The following is an 8,406-nucleotide window of genomic DNA, read 5'->3' as shown; positions in this document are numbered from 1 at the left end:
CACCATATTTTTGTGTCTGTGAACAAGAGATCCTCTGGATTTCTTAGCGGTCACCTCCACACCCCCAAAAGTCACAGCAGGTCGCCGCAGCGGTCGGAGCGGAAGCAAGCAAGTCGTGGTTCGTTCATCTCGAAGTCCGTGGAAGCATCGTCATGGGTCAGGTCAGATTCATTTCACGTTTCTACAATAATTTAAATATAACGAAAGTATTCCAGCTAGCAATTAACCAACCCACAATGGCCCCAAACACTCTTCAAATATTCACGGCGTTTTACGACGGCTGGCTCATTCGCCACCACCACCTCCAACAGCAGTTGTCCCAAATCCAGCATGTCAAACAACCTCAACTTGACAAACTAGTGGAACAGGCGGCTGACCACTACCGTCAATACTACCAACAAAAAGCAAGTGCAATGGAAGATGACGTCTTCTTAATCTGCTCACCTCCATGGTACTTATTAATAATTGTCTTTTTCATAAGTAGTGTGTGCATTTATATACTGGGATTTATGGTGAATAATACTCCACTAGTTAGGGGACATGTTCATTGTTCGGTTTAAAACTGTGAAACAGTTTGGTTTTACGGTTGGGTTTTCTCTAAACTTTCGGCCGGTTAGTTTCAAAATATTTAAACTTAAAAGTTTAAAATGAATGGTTTGTTTTACAGTTTATACTAAAAACCGGCCATATAAAATCGTAGCAGACTGTAAACTTTATGAGCAAATTCTGGTTTTTAAATAATAGCATTTAACAATCTATACCATGTTTAATAAAATAAAGATGGCCTAATATTGAAATGCAAATATTGTTTCCCACAAATTCATAATCCAACACCTCAAAATGCACTCTTAACTAGAATGCCACCCTAAGCCTCTTAACAACGAAACTTATCAATTCCCTATGATGAATTGTTTCCATCATTTTCTGTATTTTGTATATAAAGGCCAAACAAAGACCAAACCTTGTGCAATGATTTGGTTTTATTTTTGAACGATTCAGTTTTGATTTTCAATAATAAATAACCGTTACTAACGGTTTGGCTTAAAAACCGTTATAATCAAACCGCGATCAATTAAGATTTGAGAATATCATAACATATAACATCTGTTGAAACAATTGTTTATGTCGTATATATTGTTAGATACAATTTTAGAGAGAAGATAGGATACAATAATACATTAACGTACAATAGGTACGCGAATATCATATATTCACGAAATCGATCCATGGAATTACATCCCAACATCTTGGAATCGTCAATGCATATCCAATTAATCATTGGTTCACCGAAAAAAACAGTTTTGGATCGTTAATCGATTAATTTTTTACTTTTTTCACGAAACCCGTTTTTGAGCATTTGCTGAGGGTTTTAGTTTTTTGGTTGAGCGTTTTAGAATTTTTTGCCTTTGAGCGTCTCGCGTACTTATCGTACGTTAAACAATTATTGTACAGTAAATTCACCCTACAATTTTATACATAATTAGTGTTTATGTCCTATAGTAATTGTCACCCTATATTAAGGAATTTATGGTGAGTAATATTGTAACTATTTCCATCTCATCTTTTCCAGTCTCCTAGCTTTTATTATGAGTGTGATTATAGTGGGCATGTTAGTTTATTTTGTTCTTGTGGGGAATAATAATATTAATCATAGTAACATATGTTAGGTACACCTCGTTCCAGCAGGCATTATTCTGGGTGACTGGACTCACGCCTTCATTGTTATTCCGGTTCGTGGGAGATTTAAACCTAACAGCAGAGCAGGCCTAGTGGGTGGAGACGGTGAGGGAGGAGATAACGAGGAAGGAGAAGGAGATAGGGGAGGCGATGGCAATGGTGCAGGAGAGTATGGCTGCGGCCCCATTGTATGGGTTGGTGAATAGACCGGAGAGTTTGGTGGATGGGGAGGTGTCGGAGTTGGACGGGGCGATGGAGGAATTGAAGGAGGCGATGCGGGCAGTGGTGGTGGAGGCGGACGGGTTAAGGGCGACCGCGGTGATGGAGATTTTGAAAGTGTTATGGGTGGTGCAAAGGGTCAAGTTTTTTGCCGCTGTGGGTGAGTTCAGGATTCGGGTTAGACGGGTCGGGTTAGATATGGATAGAGCTAGAGGTGTAATATTATGATATGATTTTAAATTTCATTTTCATGAAATAACATTAATATAATCCACCGGCTTTTTTTAATCTGTTGGGATATAATTTTCTTTTCTGTTGTTTTACATGGTTAAGTAACTCACATAAAATATCATTAATCAGAAAAGAAATAACTATTCTAGCCCATCTTTTATATAAAAAAAACTAAAAAGGGATAAAGCATGTATGAACTAGATTATCGTTTTCTATCAACACTTTCTTCTTCCTTAAGAACACTTTTTAGACGATTACTTTATATCATATTATATTATATCAATTTTATGGTCATAAAAGTGATGTAATAATTTATGATAATGAACTCTAAATGTATTAAATTGTCTCTACTCTTTTAGATACTGAAAATTTTATTTATGAATATAGATTAGATTTTTGGCTCAAAATCCATCAAAAAAACTCTTGTCAATTTCTTGATTCTGTTACCAAGCTGAGACGAGGAAACGGGTGGATTCTAATTAACAAGTTTTACTTATCACATGTAATATTTTAACCTATTAGACGTCATGACAACCATAAGCTTTCATATTTTTCCAAGAAAACATCTAAGATAGGAAATTTTGAGTGAAGAAAACACTTACCAAATTGCTTCTAAGTAATATATACCCATCACTTAGAAAGGTATATAGATGTTTTGAAGTGGATTACAAGCTAATTTGGAGTTGGAATCGCTCTTCTCTACTTCTCCTTTGTTTCTACTATCGAGCTGGGGGTCTCATCGGAAGCAGACTTTTTATTCTTACGGGGTAAAGTAAGACTTTCTACATCTTACCCTCCTCAGACCCGATCATAACTTTGTTATTGATAGCATACACTGAGTACGATGATGACGACAGAACACACAAAAAGTCAAAAACACATACTAACGTCAACATGCTGAATTGACTTCTTCTTTTGCCATTATTTCACATTTTAAGTGCCCACCTATCACCTATGGCCCTATAAATATCTCCTTTGTAAAGTTTTGGCCACAAAGTTTACATTTGCACTTGAAATTTGACATTTTAGTCCAAGTAACACAAGACTTAAAACAAAAAATGTAGACACGTCATGAATGAGTATCTAGCCTATATAATAAACAGCTGTCCCCTTTATAATCACCCAGATTTTTATTTTCCCTCTTATCACTTATTTAGGGTTTTTTATAGAAAAAAATACCCATCTATCAATTGTTCATGTTCTCTCTCTCTCTGCCTACGGGTTTTTAACCATTTGGGTTCATGTACAACAAATCTATCATACCAATTCCATTCAATTAATTCATCGCAAAAGTGGTTTCGGCTATAATCATAAGCGACGATTAACAATTCCAATCACTATCCATCCAATCATGAGTTCTCGATTTATGCAGTGAGTTCTATATCAATTCAGATAGGATATTATGATTATGAACTCTAGATATTTGGGTTTGATTTCATGTTAACTATAATCACTTAATTGATTCATGTTTTACTGAATTCTATTTTTTTATTGATGACATTATGAACCCTAATTAGATTATGATGTACGTTTTTGAATAAGTTATGTTTAAAAGTATTTATGCACTAAATACACATGTGCAGCTTTGAATAATCAAGCCATTGTTAAGATATGACATCTTAATTTGTTCTAAAAAAAGGTTTGTCTTAATCTGCACACAAGTTGCTCGATGAATTGCCTCAATGAGATTTTAACTCATGTTAGTCATGCTTTTAGTTAACCTCCCGATAGGTGTTTTGTTACACATGATTTTTAGTTTTTGCATACTAACTTGATCACTTTTTCATTAATTTGGGTTCTAATATAACGCCAGTAAATACTTTTTTATTGTATCTTCATATGTAAGCTTTTTATTCCTTATCAAGGATGAATATCACACATGAATAGAATATCAACCATTACTGATCAATGTAGCCATTGGATTAGGAGTTGTATTTTCAATTTCTTATGGAAAACTAGATGCATTTGCTTATCATCCTTAATTATTAATTTTCTATCTATACATTTAAGATTTAAATAATTTAATTTTTTCAACCCGTATTGTACACAAGTACCTAACCTAGTTACTTATTATATTACGGGACATAAAATATTCCAGGTATATTCCACCTAAAAGTTAGGATCTCTAATGGATAAATAATTTTAATTGAAGAACTATAAAAACCGTGTATAAAACGTATAAATTTTATTTTTATCGTGGTATATAAAGTATTACATAACCATACGCACACACTTTATTTCTAGCTTTATTACATCTCCCAAGCACCATCTTAAATTACTATGTTGATTTTGCAACTTTCTATTATGGTTTATAAACCGAACATGTCACCTCATTTAAACCCATTATAACATGAATAAATTTCTTTTTTTTTTCTTTTTTTTTAATTTTTTTTTTTTTTTTTTTGATTAATCTTTAGATTGATGCCAAACAGTCAAATAACTATTGTCAACGGTCCGATATCATCTCTCGTTCCAAGTTCCACCCTCAATACTAGTCAAAGAGGACGGAGCTGTGTGCTAGTTGTACTCACCAACTCACAAGGGTGTCGAGTTCAATGCCCACCCACCCTATTAGAGCTTACAAATCGTATCCATTCATTAATTATGTTAACTAACTTAGAAAATAAAATAATAGATTATAATATTGCTAGAATATTTTTCATAAATAATGTTACTTATCCAGTGATTTTGAGAAGTGCTAAGCTATAGAATAGATATACGTCAACAGTAATTATTATTTGAAAATGTAGGCGTGTATTCGTTCTGAAATAAAACTAAGTTTGTTGATTCAAACGCAAACCAAAAATGATGAATAGCTAGAAAGAACAGACTGGTTCAAATGGATCCGCTTTATGAGTTAAATGTTTTAAACGTGTTCTTTCATTTTATCTTAGAATCATTAATTTGAATTAAAATTCTAAAACTAATGGGCATAATTTCTTAAAACATACACAATTCTAAAAAAAAACATCTTTGCCCCCTGATGGTCTATGCGGCGTGTAAGAAACTGTTTCATGCGACGTGTAAGAAACGACAAGGCATTTTCTAAAAAACAACCTACACTATTATAGTAATTAACCGTTATAAATCTTGAAAGAGATCATAGTCACTACACATTATTTATTTATTTATTATATAAAATTCTACTAATTTCTTTTTCTTTTTTCTATTTTTACCTTAAAAACCCTATTTTAAATTAATGTCACTATTGCTATCTGACTCTACTCCACATCTCAACTAAGGCTCGAACCCAACACATTTTGGGTGATCGGGTCACACAACTTTGCAACTAGCCCTAATTAGACCAAGTGTTTTGGCTTTCGCGGAAGAGTGAGCGATGACCGTCCACGATAGCACAGATGGACGCTAACACCATAGCACCAAGAGCGCTGGGCTGGTGGCAAAACATTTCTTTGACTTCACTCTTTCATAATTTATTAACAATTAAACCAATTATTTATCTTCATCTCATCTCGCAATCAAACATCACATTTACATCACCATAGCATAGGTTTTTACATGTGAAATATAAATTCAATGTTTACATCACAAACTCACATCTCACATTTTCACCATACATATGACAAACGGGAATCTTAAAATGTTTCAAATTACAATCTTTTTGTCTTGAATGCTCTTATATATGTTTTTATAACTATTCTCTTTGTTGGTACTTGGTAGCATTCCTTTTAATAAAATTATCTATCAATAAAAAAAAATCTAAGATAAGAAAACATGTCAGATCTGAGTCTTGGACCATTCCTTACATTAAACTAAAGTGCATGCTCTCTATGCTTTTCATTTCTTTCTCTTGTATTTGCCTATAGAAAACACTAATGCTAACCAATTAAAAGAAAAAGAAGAAAAAAAACAAAATTTGCTTAGTGACTTCGCCTTAAAGAAACCTGCTGCCACATACAATCCAAGCCCAGCAAGCAATTGCAGTTTATTCATTATTTTATTCTTAGTATAAAAATATATATATCGCGTGGACTTTTAAATAATGGACAAAATCCATTTTTAAAAAGCGCCGTCCATCATCCCTGCTGCCGGGCAGCTTCAAACCAAACCGCCATTCCTTAATGTACCTTCGTTTCCATCAACAATAATTAAAACATCCACCTCATCCTTAACTGCTAAGATTCGATACCGTGGACATGCTGCTGTATTTAAACAGCAGCTCAGCCACTCTCCCCAGGCCCAAGTTCACTAAGAATGGAAAATCAGGGGCGGCCATTTGCTGAATTTTTTGAGACTTGGGAGGCCCAACACAGGGTTCATCTCGACAACCTCATGTTAGCCCAACAACATAACCACGAGGAACACGAGCAGTTGGTCCAACAAGTGTTGGACCACTTCCAAGAGTATTACGATGAAAAAAGCCGAGCCGCGGAGTCCGATGTTTTCATCATGTTTTCTCCACCTTGGTTTAGCTCCTACGAGCGGACGCTTTTGTGGGTCACCGGGTTCAAACCCTCGGTCACGTTTCGGTTAGTTAAGGAATCGATTGGAGTCGAATTGAGCGAGGAACAAACCGAGAGGATTGCGGTTGTGAGGGAGGAAACTCGGAAGATGGAGCGGGAGATTGGGCAGGCGATGGCGAGTGTGCAAGAGGGTGTGGCGGGGCCCGCGGTGCACGGGTTGATGAAGCAGGTAGGGAGTTTGGTGGACGGACAGGTGTCCGCGATGGAAAATGCAATGGAGGGATTCAAAGAGGCGTTGAGGGCAGTGATGCGGGATGCGGATAGGCTTCGGTGCCAGACGGGGTTACGAGTGTTGGAGGTGTTGAGTCCAGCTCAGAAGGTGAAGTTTTTGGCCGCAACGTCGCGGTTTTGGCTTCAGTCTAGGAGGCTTGGGATGGAGAGGGATACGTGGTTTATGAACAAAGGATCATTTTACCAATAGTACTACTATTATGTAATATATGCTGATACTGATATCGATACTGATGATTTTTATTATTTAATCATACTTAATGAGTATGAATAGTTAACGTTCTGTTTCAGTTTTCTTATTCAGGCATTGAGTAGCTTTAAAAGATGTTAAAAAAAAGTTAATAACGAAAGAAAAAGTTTTAAATAAATCATTTTTTTTCAAAGATGAATATTTCTCTTTTTCCAAACTTTGACTATGGTCAATGTCAATATATCAATTCACTCGTGTTTTTATTTTACTTGTATTTTAATTGTAAGGAAATAGCGTTGTCTAGATGAAAATAATAATAAAAAAAAATCTCCAGTGGATATTTTTTTAGTTGTTGATTACTTGTTGATGTATAGTAAGAAAGTTGAATATGATTGATTGAGAAAGAGTGATGGAAGAGTTATGTTCGGCCCAATTAGATTGTCGTTGCCTGCTTCATTGATCATTCTGTATGACTGTGATTCCCATCACTCTATCAAGATTATATTGTTTTCGACTTTATTTTTATTTTTTTGTTAATGAAATAATTTCACTTTTTGCTTAATGAGTTTGTATGTAATTTAATATGTTGAATTAATGAATTAGCGTTCATAATGATTTCATCAAATAGAAGGTATACACATAGATATATCAAATACAATGTAGATACATCAAATCTTGTTGATTTCAACCCATAATCACATATTTAAACAAGATTCATTGTAAATTATGATATTTTCTTTTTTAATAACAAAATGCTGCATTATAAAGAGTTTGAACAATTGAATTCTTACTTTTAATTTTTTCCATGACATTATTTCACTTTATTTTCCGCTACGATACTTGAACCTCACAAATTATAAATTTGCATGTAATTTTATATGTTGAAACAACGTTCATCTTAAAACACACGTTTAACTTTGAAAAAAAGCACGTCTCCTATAGCGATTTCATCAAATAGCATACATACATTTCAAATATAATGTAGATACATCAAAATTTGTTGGTTTCAACCCATAATCACATATTTAAACACGAATCATTGTAATTTTAAAAAAATGTGGTTTTTAATGACTAAATTTTGCAGTATACGGAGTCTGAACCATTGATTCTTATTTCACACCATAACCACCTTACCGCCCGCTCTAAAGTATGAATGAATTTAGAAATTATGATAAGATGCAACCTTTGAATTCAAAATCCAAAATAATTAATCAGAAATGTTCATAATTTAAGATATTTGAAATGACTGGATCATCCTTCCAATTGCTTAACTGTTCATAATTTAAGATATTTGAAATGACTGGATCATCCTTCCAATTGCTTAACTAGGAGTAACTAGATGCTTTGATTTAAGAAAACAAGTTGGATTTTGAC

At 34.2% G+C, this 8,406-nt stretch overlaps 2 pseudogenes across 1 annotated transcript; both read left to right on the top strand.

Moving 5' to 3' along the window:
- Nucleotides 1-233: 233 nt before the first annotated feature.
- LOC143612200 (protein RESPONSE TO ABA AND SALT 1-like) lies at nucleotides 234-2,224 on the top strand (annotated as a pseudogene). Its single transcript, XR_013149908.1, has 2 exons — nucleotides 234-451; nucleotides 1,668-2,224. The product of XR_013149908.1 is annotated as a protein RESPONSE TO ABA AND SALT 1-like (transcript).
- Nucleotides 2,225-5,993: 3,769 nt separating this feature from the next.
- Nucleotides 5,994-7,182, top strand: LOC143612195 (protein ZW2 pseudogene; annotated as a pseudogene).
- Nucleotides 7,183-8,406: the final 1,224 nt, after the last annotated feature.

Source organism: Bidens hawaiensis, unplaced genomic scaffold (genome assembly GCF_021521415.1).
Source record: "Bidens hawaiensis isolate Kalapana, Puna unplaced genomic scaffold, B.hawaiensis_p1.1 tig00033890_1, whole genome shotgun sequence".
NCBI classification, from domain to species: domain Eukaryota; kingdom Viridiplantae; phylum Streptophyta; class Magnoliopsida; order Asterales; family Asteraceae; genus Bidens; species Bidens hawaiensis.
This window is presented reverse-complemented; position numbering and strand designations above follow the sequence as displayed.